Source organism: Dama dama, chromosome 23 (genome assembly GCF_033118175.1).
Source record: "Dama dama isolate Ldn47 chromosome 23, ASM3311817v1, whole genome shotgun sequence".
Classification (NCBI taxonomy): domain Eukaryota; kingdom Metazoa; phylum Chordata; class Mammalia; order Artiodactyla; family Cervidae; genus Dama; species Dama dama.
Window position 1 is genome coordinate 18,649,479 of NC_083703.1, and position 12,983 is coordinate 18,662,461.

Consider the following 12,983-nt stretch of genomic DNA (forward strand, 5'->3'; position numbering starts at 1 on the left):
TTTTGAAATGCTTTCCCTATAATTACTGCACTTAAAACCCATGTTTTATATGTCAGTTTTTATATTAATTACTGTTTTGATTAAAACTGTCACTCATTGCTCCAATGTAGCCTATCTTTAAATTTATTAAAAACTTTTAAAAAATGATATCAATAAATATGCAAATAATATATATATAAATAAAACATATCAATAATATATTTTGACTAGTAAGTCTAGATTTTAATCACTCAGATCTGTTCTCCAAGGTCACCCCAACCAAAACCATCAACCTATGTGAAAATTTTGTTATCCTTTGGTTTAATTAGGGTCTTTGCGTTAATTAATTAAAACTCCATAGGATCATCTCATCATATTTTGTTATACCTGTCTCTTCATGGGAAGGTCAGTTTCACTGACTGAAGGTTAGAGACAGCAAAACCCTCGTGTGGCTATTCATACCAGTCCTTACTTAGAGAACAAATGAGGATGCTACCTTTGCATTGTCGCGGTACCTCAGCTGTTTAACAGTCACCACTGGGCAGGCAGTGCCTCTAATACTAGTTATGCTAGAGGTGATGGATTTTTGGTAAACAAGTGGGGTTTGTATTTGCTGAGTTCCTTTTATTCTTTAAGAAATCTTTGCTTGAGTGCATGCCTGTGTTGGGTGAACAGTGTACTTAGTATGTATTTTGATGTTGAATTGTGTTTATTTGCTGTTAACTATCAGTGATTGATGTAAGCTTACACAAGGAGAAATAGTTCTTATTACTCACGTTAACATTATTGCTTCTTTTGGCTAATAGATCAGTCCAGTGTAAAACTAGGAGTTGAATGCTTATTGTTGATATTAAGATAAAGTTATTGTTGAGCTTCTTAATTGGTGACTGCTTTTACGCCAGCTATGATGTTATTTTTACTCTCTAGATAAGGTTGTACCCATTTCTAAAAAGCTGTACCTTTGTAAAAGTTGAAATTTGTAATTTTTGTAATTTTAAAGTTGACCTAAGTTTCTTTTCTTGGACAATCAGATATCACCAGGCTTGTGAGGCTTCTCACCTCTTCTCACCATTTTGCAACATAGATGAGTTTGTTCTTTTTAAAAAATTTATTTATTTTGTTTTTGGCTGTGTTCGGTCTTTGTTGCTTTGTGTGGGCTTTCTCTAATTGCAGTGAGCAGGGGCTACTCTTTCTTTTGGAGCACAGGCCGCAGTAATTGCATCGTGCAGACCCACAAGCTACAATCGTAGTTGTAGCTTGTGGGCTCTGAAGCACGGGCTCAGCAGCTGTGGCACACGGGCATAGTTGCTTCACGGCATGTGGAATCCTCCCAGAACAGGATCAAACCCATGTCCCCTGCATTGGCAGGTGGGTTCTTATCCACTGCATCACCAGGGAAGTCCAATGAGTTTATTCTAATAAACTGTTTATAAGCAGCTCATTTGCTTTTGAGATATTTACTAATAACTTCCCTTTGTTATGGAGAAGGAAAAGGCATCCCACTCCAGTACCCTTGCCTGGAAAATTCCATGGACGGAGGAGCCTGATAGGCTTCAGTCCATGGGGTCGCAAAGAGTTGGACATGACTGAGCAACTTCACTTCACTTCCCTTCCCTTTGTTAATGTTTACAAGTTAAATCCTTATGCAGAGGTAGAGGAATAAGCTTTGCTTTTCATTACTTTAATGCTTCTTTAAAAGCCCACTATGGGGCTTCCCTGCTGGCTCAGACAGTAAAGAATCCTGGAATGCAGGAGACCTGGGTTTGATCCCTGAGTTGGGAAGATGCCCTGCAGAAGGAAATGGCAACACACTCAAGTATTCTTGCCTGGAAAATTCCATGGACAGAGGAGGCTGGCAAGCTACAGTCCATGGAGTTGCAAAGAGTCAGACATGACTGAGTGACTAACATAAAGTGTTTCTTTCCTCATTTCCTTATGGTCCTTGCTCTGTAGTGCCAAAGGTTGTTGTAAATTCTTCAAAGGAGGCAAGGATATACAATGGAAAAAAGACAACCTCTTTAACAAGTGGTGCTGGGAAAACTGGTCAACCACTTGTAAAAGAATGAAACTAGAACACTTTCTAACACCATACACAAAAATAAACTCAAAATGGATTAAAGATCTAAATGTAAGACCAGAAACTATAAAACTCCTAGAGGAGAACATAGGCAAAACACTCTCCGACATAAATCACAGCAAGATCCTCTATGACCCACCTCCCAGAATATTGGAAATAAAAGCAAAACTAAACAAATGGGACCTAATGAAACTTAAAAGCTTTTGCACTACAAAGGAAACTATAAGTAAGGGGAAAAGACAGCCCTCAGATTGGGAGAAAATAATAGCAAATGAAGCAACTGACAAAGGATTAATCTCAAAAATATACAAGCAACTCCTGCAGCTCAATTCCAGAAAAATAAATGACCCAATCAAAAAATGGGCCAAAGAACTAAACAGACATTTCTCCAAAGAAGACATACAGATGGCTAACAAACACATGAAAAGATGCTCAACATCACTCATTATTAGAGAAATGCAAATCAAAACCACAATGAGGTACCATTACACGCCAGTCAGGATGGCTGCTATCCAAAAGTCTACAAGCAATAAATGCTGGAGAGGGTGTGGAGAAAAGGGAACCCTCTTACACTGTTGGTGGGAATGCAAACTAGTACAGCCACTATGGAGAACAGTGTGGAGATTTCTTAAAAAACTGGAAATAGAACTGCCATATGACCCAGCAATCCCACTTCTGGGCATACACACTGAGGAAACCAGATCTGAAAGAGACACGTGCACCCCAGTGTTCATCGCAGCACTGTTTATAATAGCCAGGACATGGAAGCAACCTAGATGCCCATCAGCAGACGAATGGATAAGGAAGATGTGGTACATATACACCATGGAATATTACTCAGCCCTTAAAAAGAATTCATTTGAATCAGTCCTAATGAGATGGATGAAACTGGAGCCCCTTATACAGAGTGAAGTAAGCCAGAAAGATAAAGAATATTACAGCATACTAACACATATATATGGAATTTAGAAAGATGGTAACGATAACCCTATATGCAAAACAGAAAAAGAGACACAGAAATACAGAACAGACTTTTGGACTCTGTGGGAGAAGGTGAGGGTGGGATGTTTTGAAAGAACAGCATGTATATTATCTATGGTGAAACAGATCACCAGCCCAGGTGGGATGCATGAGACAAGTGCTCGGGCCTGGTGCACTGGGAAGACCCAGAGGAATCGGGTGGAGAGGGAGGTGGGAGGGGGGATCGGGATGGGGAATACGTGTAAATCTATGGCTGATTCATATCAATGTATGACAAAACCCACTGAAATGTTGTGAAGTAATTAGCCTCCAACTAATAAAAAATTAAAATTAAAAAAGAAAATAAATAAATAAATTCTTATCTACTATACTTTGAATGTTGAGTGAATGATTCGGTTTGCTTGTGGTTTTGTGTGTGTGTGTGTGTGTATAATAACTGATTTTGTATGTTTTATATCCTACAACTTAATTTGTCTAACATTTTTTGGTGTAGTTTTTGGAGTTTTCTATATATATTGGCATGTGTGTTAGTTGCTCAGTCACGTCTGACTCTTTGCCACCCTGTGGACTATAGCCCGCCAGGCTCCTCTGCCCTGGGATTCTGCAGGCAAGAATACTGGAGTGGATTGACATTCTCTTCTCCAGGGGATCTTTCCGACCCAGGGATTGGACCCAGGTCTCCGTCACTGCAGGAGTTTGTCTGAGCCACCAAGAAAGTTCTTTGTGGCATGGCATTTGCAAATAAAGACAGTTTTACTTTTTCTAAGCTGATTTGGATGCTTTTTATTTCTGTTTCCTTGTGTGATGGCCTGGTTAGGATTTCCAGTATTTGACTGAATAAAACTGATCAGAGTGGGTGTCCTCGTTTTATTCTTGATCTTGGAAAATAAACTTTAAACTTTCACCATTGAGTGTGATCTTAGCTATGTGCTTGCCACATACGGCTTTTATTATGTTGAGTTTCAGTCATTCTGTATCCAGTTAATTGAGAGTTTCTATTATGAATGGATGTTGAATTTTGTCCAGTACTGTTTTCTGCATTACTGAGATGGTCATATTTATCTTGGATTCTGTTAATGTGGTATATCACATTGATTTGTGGGTGTTGAGCCATGCTTTTTGTATTCCTGAAATAAATCCCACTTGATCATGCTCTGTGTTCCCATTAATGTGGTTGAATGTTGAATATTGTTGAATTTTTAGAGGATTTTTGCTTGTATTTTCATCTGGGATACTGGCCTATAATTTTCTTGTGCTTTTTTTTTTTCTGGTCTTGGTATCACGGTAGGTAATTCTGGCCTAGTAGAATGTTTACAAGTATTCTTTTCTGTTTGTTTTTTTTTTTAAGAGTTTGAGAAAAATTGGTATTCTTAAATGTTTAAAAGAATATAACCAACAAAGTCATCTGGTCTGGACTTTTACTTGCTGCTGCTGCTAAGTCGCTTCAGTCATGTCCAACTCTGTGCAACCCCATAGACGGCAGCCCACCAGGCTCCTCTGTCCCTAGGATTCTCCAGGCAAGAACACTGGAGTGGGTTGCCATTTCCTTCTCCAATGCATGAAAGTGAAAAGTGAAAGTGAAGTCGCTCAGCCGTGTCCCACTCCTTGTGACCCCGTGGACTGTAGCCTACCAGGCTGCTCCGTCCATGGGATTTTCCGGGCAAGAGTACTGGAGTGGGGTTCCATTGCCTTCTCCTTTACTTGCTGAGAGGTTTTGATTACTGATGCAATCGGCTTACTAGTAATAGCTTGGTCATATCATATCTTCTGTTTCTTCATGATTCAGTCTTCTAGGAAGGTTTTATGTTTCTATGAGTACATGCACTTATTCTCAATTGTTTGCTTTGTTGGCATTAATTGTACATAACAGTCTCTTAAGGGAACTCCCTGGCAATCCAATGGTTAGGACTCTGTTCTGCACAGGTTCTACCCTTCGTCAGGGAATTAAGATCCCACAGCCACATAGGGCAGCCGAAAGAAACGTATTTTATGATTGTTGCATTTCTGTGATCTTTGTTGTAAAATTTCATCTTTCATTTCTAATTGTGAGTCCTCTCTTTTTCTCTTGGTGGGTAAAGATTTGCATATTTTGTTTATCTTTTCAAAACCAGTTTTTAGTTTCATTGATCGTTTGTCATTTTAATCTCCATTTTATTTATTTCTGCTCTGATCTTTGTTATTTCCTTCCTATTACTAACCTTGGGCTTAGCTTGTTCTTTTTCTAAGTTTCTTGGAGAGTTGTTTACTGTATTGAACTTTTTTGTTTCTTAATGTAGGCATTTCTCACTTAATCTCTCCTATAACTGCTTTTGCTGCATTTTCGTTTCTCTCATGATGTTTTTGTTTCTCTTAATTTTTTTTGATTCCTTGATTGTTCAGTAACGTGCTGTTTAATCTCCACGTATCTGTGAATTTTACAGTTTTTTTCTTATAATTGGTTTCTAGTCTCATACTTCTTTGGTTGGAAAAGATGCTTGATATAATTTCAGTCCTCTTAAATTTGTTGAGACTTGTTTTGTGTGATCTGTCTTGAATAATGTTCCATGTATCTTGAAGAATGTGTGTTCTGCTGCTGTTGGATGGAATGTTCTTAAATGTCTGCCAAGTTTATCTGGTCTAACATGTCAGTTAGGTCTAGTGTTTTCTTATTGATTTTCTCTCTAGATGATCTATCCATTGATGAAAATATAGTCAATAGAAACATAGAAGTCCCTACTATTATAGTATTGCTGTCTATTTCTCTCTTTAGGTCTGTTAATATTTGTTTGATATATTTAGGTGTTTCTAAGTTGAGTGCATAAGTAGTTGCAAATGTTATGTCCTGTTGTTGGATTGGCCCCTTTATAGTTACGTGATGATCTTCTTTGTCTCTTATTACAAAATTTGTCTTAAGGTCTATTTAACTATAGTTACCCTAGCTTTTGAGGGTTTACATTTTTATGAAATATTTTTTTTCCATCCCTTCACTTTTAGTTTGTGCGTATAAATCTGAGATGAGTCTCTCATAGGTAGCACATTGATGGTTCTTGGTTTTGGGTTTGTGTTTGTTTTTCTTTTAATCTATTCAGCCACTTTGTCTCTCTCTCTCTCTTTTTTTTTTTTTTTTTTTTTTGGAGAATTCAGTTCATTTACATTTAATGCAATTACTTGTTGTTGTTCAGTCAGTCAGTCATGTCCGACTCTTTGCAGCCCCATGAAGTACAGCACAACAGGCTTCCCTCCTTCACCATCTCCCGGAGTATCCTCAAACTCATGTCCATTGAGTCAGGATGCCAGCCAGCCATCTCATCTTCTGTTGTCTCCTTCTCCTGTTGCCCTTAGTCTTTCCCAGCATCAGGGTCTCTTCCAGTGAGTCAGCTCTTCTCATCAGGTGGCCAAAGTATTGGAGCTTCCACTTCAACACTAATTCTTCTAATGAATATTCAGAGTTGATTTCCTTACGATTGACTGGTTTGATCTTCTGGCTGTCCACAGGACTCTCAGGAATCTTCTCTAGCCTCACAGTTCGAAAGCATCAATTCTTTGGTGCTCAGCCTTCTTTATGGTCCAACTCTCACATCCATACATTACTACTGGAAGAACCATACCTTTGACTATACAGACCTTTGGTGGCAAAGTGACATCTCTGCTTTTACTAACATGGATTTATTGACATTTTGTTAACTGTTTTCTGGCTGTTTTGTAATTCCTCTGTTCCTTTCTTCTTTGCTTGCTCTCTTCCTTTATGATTTGATGATTTTTCTGAGTGGTATGCATAGATTTCTTTATCTTTTGTGTGTCTTCTATAGGGTTTTGCTTTATGGTTACCATGAGGCCTACATAGCAACATCTAAGAGTTATAACAGTCTATTATAAGCTGATAACAACCTAAGCTGGAATGATTCTAAAATTCTATATTTTTACCATCTCCTCCCATCACATTTTATGTTTTTGATGTCATATTTGCAATCATTTTATCTTTAGTATCTTTAACAAACTATTGTAGTTATAGTGTTTTTTTTTTTTTTTTTAACTTTTTTCTTTTTAACCTTTATACTGGCTTTATAAGTGATTCAGTTCAGTTCAGTTCAGTTGCTCAGTCATGTCCGACTCTTTGTGACCCCATGAATCGCAGCACGCCAGGCCTCCCTGTCCTTCACCAGCTCCCGGAGCTTACTCAAACCCATGTCCATCAAGTCAGTGATGCCATCCAGCCATCTCATCCTCTGTCATCCCCTTCTCCTCCTGCCCCAATCCCTCCCAGCATCAGGGTCTTTTCCAGTGAGTCAACTCTTCACATGAGGTGGCCAAAGTACTGGAGTTTCAGCTTCAGCATCAGTCCTTCCAATGAAGACCCAGGATTGATCTCCTTTGGACTGATCTCCAACCCAGGACTGGTTGGATCTCCTTGCAGTCCAAAGGACTGTCAAGAGTCTTCTCCAACACCACAGTTCAAAAGCATCAATTTTTTGGCACTCAGCATTCTTTACAGTCTAACTCTCACATCCATACATGACTACTGGAAAAACCATAGCCTTGACCAGGCGGACCTTTGTTGGCAAAGTAATGTCTCTGCTTTTTAATATGCTATCTAGGTTGGTCATAACTTTCCTTCCAAGGAGTAAGCATCTTCTAATTTCATGGCTGCAGTCACCATCTGCAGTGATTTTGGAGCCCAAGGAAATAAAGTCTGACACTGTTTCCACTGTCTCCCCACCTATTTCCCATGAGGTGAGGGGACCAGATGCCATGATCTTAGTTTTCTGAATGTTAAGCTTTAAACCAACTTTTTCACTCTCCTCTTTCACTTTCATCAAGAGGTTTTTTAGTTCCTCTTCACTTTCTGCCATAAGGGTGGTGTCATCTGCATATCTGAGGTTATTGATATTTCTCCCGGCAATCTTGATTCCAGCTTGTGCTTCTTCCAGCCCAGCGTTTCTCATGATGTACTCTGCATATAAGTTAAAGAAGCAGGGTGACAATATACAGCCTTGATGTACTCCTTTTCCTATTTGGAACCAGTCTGTTGTTCCATGTCCAGTTCTAACTGTTGCTTCCTGACCTGCATACAGGTTTCTCAAGAGGCAGATCAGGTGGTCTGGTATTCCCATCTCTTTCAGAATTTTCCACAGTTTATTGTGATCCACACAGTCAAAGGCTTTGGCATAGTCAGTAAAGCAGAAGTAGAACTCTCTTGCTTTTTTGATGATCCAGCGGATGTTGGCAATCTGATCTCTGGTTCCTCTGCCTTTTCTAAAACCAGCTTGAACATCTGGAAGTTCACGGTTCACGTATTGCTGAAGCCTGGCTTGGAGAATTTTGAGCATTACTTTACTAGCGTGTGAGATGAGTGCAATTGTGCGGTAGTTTGAGCATTCTTTGGGATTGCCTTTCTTAGGGATTGGAATGAAAACTGACCTTTTCCAGTCCTGTGGCCACTGCTGACTTTTCCAAATTTGCTGGCATATTGAGTGCAGCACTTTCACAGCATCATCTTTCAGGATTTGAAATAGCTCAACTGGAATTCCATCACCTCCACTAGCTTTGTTCGTAATGATGCTTTCTAAGGCCCACTTGACTTCGCATTCCAGGATGTATGGCTCTAGGTGAGTGATCACACCATTGTGATTATCTGGGTCGTGAAGATCTTTTTTGTACAGTTCTTCTGTGTATTCTTGCCACCTCTTCTTAATATCTTCTGCTTCTGTTAGGTCCATACCATTTCTGTCCTTTATTGAACCCATCTTTGCCTGAAATTTTCCCTTGATATCTCTAATTTTCTTGAAGAGATCTCTAGTCTTTCCCATTCTGTTGTTTTCCTCTATTTCTTTGCATTGATCACTGAGGAAGGCTTTCTTATCTCTCCTGGCTATTCTTTGGAACTCTGTATTCAAATGGGAATATCTTTCCTTTTCTCCTTTGCTTTTTGCTTCTCTTCTTTTCACAGCTATTTGTAAGGCCTCCTCAGACAGCCATTTTGCCTTTTTGCGTTTCTTTTCCATGGGGATGGTCTTGATCCCTGTCTCCTGTACAATGTCATGAACCTCTGTCCACAGTTCATCAGGCTCTCTGTCTATCAGATCTAGTCCCTTAAATCTATTTCTCACTTCCACTGTATAATCATAAGGGATTTGATTTAGGTCATACCTGAATGGTCTAGTGGTTTTCCCTACTTTCTTCAGTTTAAGTCTGAATTTGGCAATAAAGAGTTCATGATCTGAGCCACAGTCAGCTCCTGGTCTTGTTTTGCTGACTGTATAGAGCTTCTCCATCTTTGGCTGCAAAGAATATAATCAATCTGATTTTGGTGTTGACCATCTGATGATGTCCATGTGTAGAGTCTTCTCTTGTGTTGTTGGAAGAGGGTGTTTGCTATGACCAGTGCATTCTCTTGGCAGAACTCTATTAGCCTTTGCCCTGCTTCATTCTGTACTCCAAGGCCAAATTTGCCTGTTACTCCAGGTGTTTCTTGACTTCCTACTTTTGCATTCCAGTCCCCTATAATGAAAAGGACATCTTTTTTGGGTGTTAGTTCTAAAAGATCTTGTAGGTCTTCATAGAGCCGTTCAACTTCAACTTCTTCAGTGTTCCTGGTTGGGGCATAGGCTTGGATTACCATGATATTGAATGGTTTCCCTTGGAAAGGAACATAGATCATTCTGTCGTTTTTAGATTGCATCCAGATACTGCATTTCGGACTCTTTTGTTGACCATGATGGCTACTCCATTTCTTCTAAGGGATTCCTGCCACAGTAGTAGATATAATGATCATCTGAGTTAAATTCACCCATTCCAGTCCATTTTAGTTCGCTGATTCCTAGAATGTCGACATTCACTCTTGCCATCTCCTGTTTGACCATTTCCAATTTTCCTTGATTCATGGACCTAACGTTCCAGGCTCCTTTGCAATATTGCTCTTTACAGCATCAGACCTTGCTTCTATAAGTGATTAGCCCAGCACTATTACAGCATTATATTAATCTGACTTTGATTATATATTTAACTTTATCAGCAAGATTTATGCATATGTTTTCCTGCTACTAATTAGTACCATTTTTTCAGCTTAAAGAAGTCTGTTTTACATTTTTAATAGGGTCAGTCTGTTGGTGCTGAACTCCTTGAATTTTTCCTTATCTGAAAAACTCGCTCTGCAACTCTGAGGGGCAATTTAAATGCAGTTGATTTTTGTATATAGATTTTGTATTCTGCAACTTTACTGAATTTGTTTATTCGTTCTAATAGCTTTTTCTGGTTGACTTTAGGGTTTTGTATATGTAATAAGTTCTCCTTTACTTCTGAAGGACAACTTTGCTGGGTAGATTATTCTTGGTTGGTAGGTGTTTTTTTCTTTCAGGAGTTTGAATACACACCCCAGTCTCTTCTGGCCTGCAAAGCTGCTAAAAAAAAAAAAAAAAAATCTACTGATAATTTTATGTGAGTTCCCTTGTATGTACCAAGTTGTTTTTCTCTTGCTGCTTTTAAGATCTTTCTCCTTGTCTTTTCTGATAATTTAATTATCATGTGTCTCAGTATGAGTCTGTTTTTGTATTCATCCTTTTTGAAAATCTGACCTTCCTGGATCTGGACATCTGTTTCTTTCTCCGGGTTAGGGAAGTTTCAGCCATTATGTCTTTAAATTAGCTTTCTTTCCCTTTCTCCCTCTTTTTGCCTTCTTGTGCCCTTCTAAGTGTGTGTTGGTCTGTTTGATAGTGTCCCATAAGTCCCTTACATTCTCTTGAGCTTCTGTCCTTTGTGCCTATGGTTTACTGTTCTATCTCAAGTTCATGGATCTTTTCTTATGACTGATCTAGTTTGCTGTTGAACTCTCTATTTTTTTTTAGTTCAGTTAATTATATTCTCTGCCTTGTGATCTGATTGGTACTTCTTAATATTTTCTTTCTCTTTGTTGAAATTCTTTGTTCATGAAAGTGATGACGGAGCAGAGATGCTCCTGACCGTAGTGAGTATCTTTGTGCCTGTTAACTGAACTCTCTGACGACTTACTAATCTCTGTTTTATTAAGACCTGTTTCTGGAGTTTTATCTTGTTCTCTAGTTTGGAACATATTCCTCTGTTTCTTCATTTTCCTTGACTCTGAGTTTGTTTCTGTGCCTTAGATAAAGCAGCCTCCTCTCCTAGTCTTGCTTGAGTGGTTTGTGTAGGAGAGGAGCCTTATCGATCAGGTTGGCTCACACTCCTATAACCTTTGTAATTGTCCAAGCCACCACCTGTGTTCCCACTGCATCCTGGTGGTTGAAGGAGTGCCCACTTGGCAGTGTTCAAAGGCAGGGACCACAGTCAGCACCTATAGGAAGGCTGGTTAGAAGCTGAACCCTCAGGCAGCAGCAGCTGGGAAAGTATGCAGATAGGTGTCTTCTAAGGAGAAATGGGAGGGGGGGTGATTCTGCCTGCTCCCTCTGCTCTGGACCCAGGTGTATAGCTGGGTGTTCAGGGATGTGCTCTTGAGCCTGTTAACACATTATTGACTGGGAAATTTTTGCAGAAGCTAAGGCCTATGGATGGCAATTTGTTATGTAAGTGAATCCTGAAACACCCATGTTTAAATACATATCAGCTTCTTTTGCACTTAATGTATCTGTTTGAGACTTTGTACATGTCTTACTAAAGCATTCTGATATTTTGTTAGTGTGATAGGCAGCATAGCAAGCACTTCTGCACAGGAGAACAGAACATCTATTACAAATGCACTGTGTTTCACTGTGCTTTCCTCTGTAAAGAGCAGACTCTACACTGTCTGGCAGCTTTTGTTTTTTAAGTGCTGTGGGTATTATTTCCTCTAGAATATGTTCTTTTATTTTACCTGATAGTCGATAAGGTGGATCTTTGCAGGGTCTCTTTTAGAAATGCCACAAGAAGGACCAGGCGGGAGACTACCCCTGCATTCACCAGAATCAGTCAGTGCAGTTCAGTTGCTCAGTGATGTCCGACTTTTTGTGACCCATGGCCTGCAGCACACCAGGCTTCTCTGTCCATCACTAACTCCTGGAACTTGCTCAAACTCACGTCCATTAAGTCAATGATGCCATCCAACCATCTCATCCTCTGTCATCCCCTTCTCCTGCCTTCGATCTTTCCCAGAATCAGGGTCTTTTCCAATGAGTCAGTTCTCTGCATCATTGGCCGTAGTATTGGAGCTTCCGCCTGAGCATCAGTCCTTCCAATGAATATTCAGGACTGATTTCCTTTACGATTGACTGCTTTGATCTCTTTGCAGTCCCAGGGACTCTCGAGAGCCTTTTCTAACACCACAGTTGAAAAGCATCAATTCTTCAGTGCTCAGCTTTCTTTATGGTCATAATCTCACATCTATACATGACTACTGGAAAAACCGTAGCTTTGACTAGACAGACCTCGGTTGGCATAGTAATGTCTCTGTTTTTTAGTATGCTGTCTAGATTGGTCATAAATTTTCTTCCAAGGAGCAAGCGCCTTAATTTAATGGCTGCAGTCACCATCTGCAGTGGTTTTGGAGCCCAAGAAAATAAAGTCTGTCACTGTTTCCATTGTTTCCCCATCTGTTTGCCATGAAATGATGGGACCAGATGCCATGATCTTTGTTTTTTGAATGTTGAATTTTCAGCCAGCTTTTTCACTCTCCTCTTTCACTTTCATCAAGAGGCTGTTTAGTTCCTCTTCGCTTTCTGCCATAAGGGAGGTATCATTTGCATACCTGAGGTTCCTGATTTTTCTCCCAGAAGTCTTGATTCCAGCTTGTGCTTCCTCCAGCCCAGCATTTCTCATGATGTACTCTGCATATAAGTTAAATAAGCATATAAGTTATTTAACTGCATATAAGTTAAATAAGCCTTGATGTACTCCTTCCCAATTTGGAACCAGTCTGTGGTTCCATGCCTGGTACTAACTGATGCTTCTTGACCTGCATACAGATTTCTCAGGAAGCAGGTAAGGTGGTTTGGAATTCCCATCTCTTGAAGAATTTCCACAG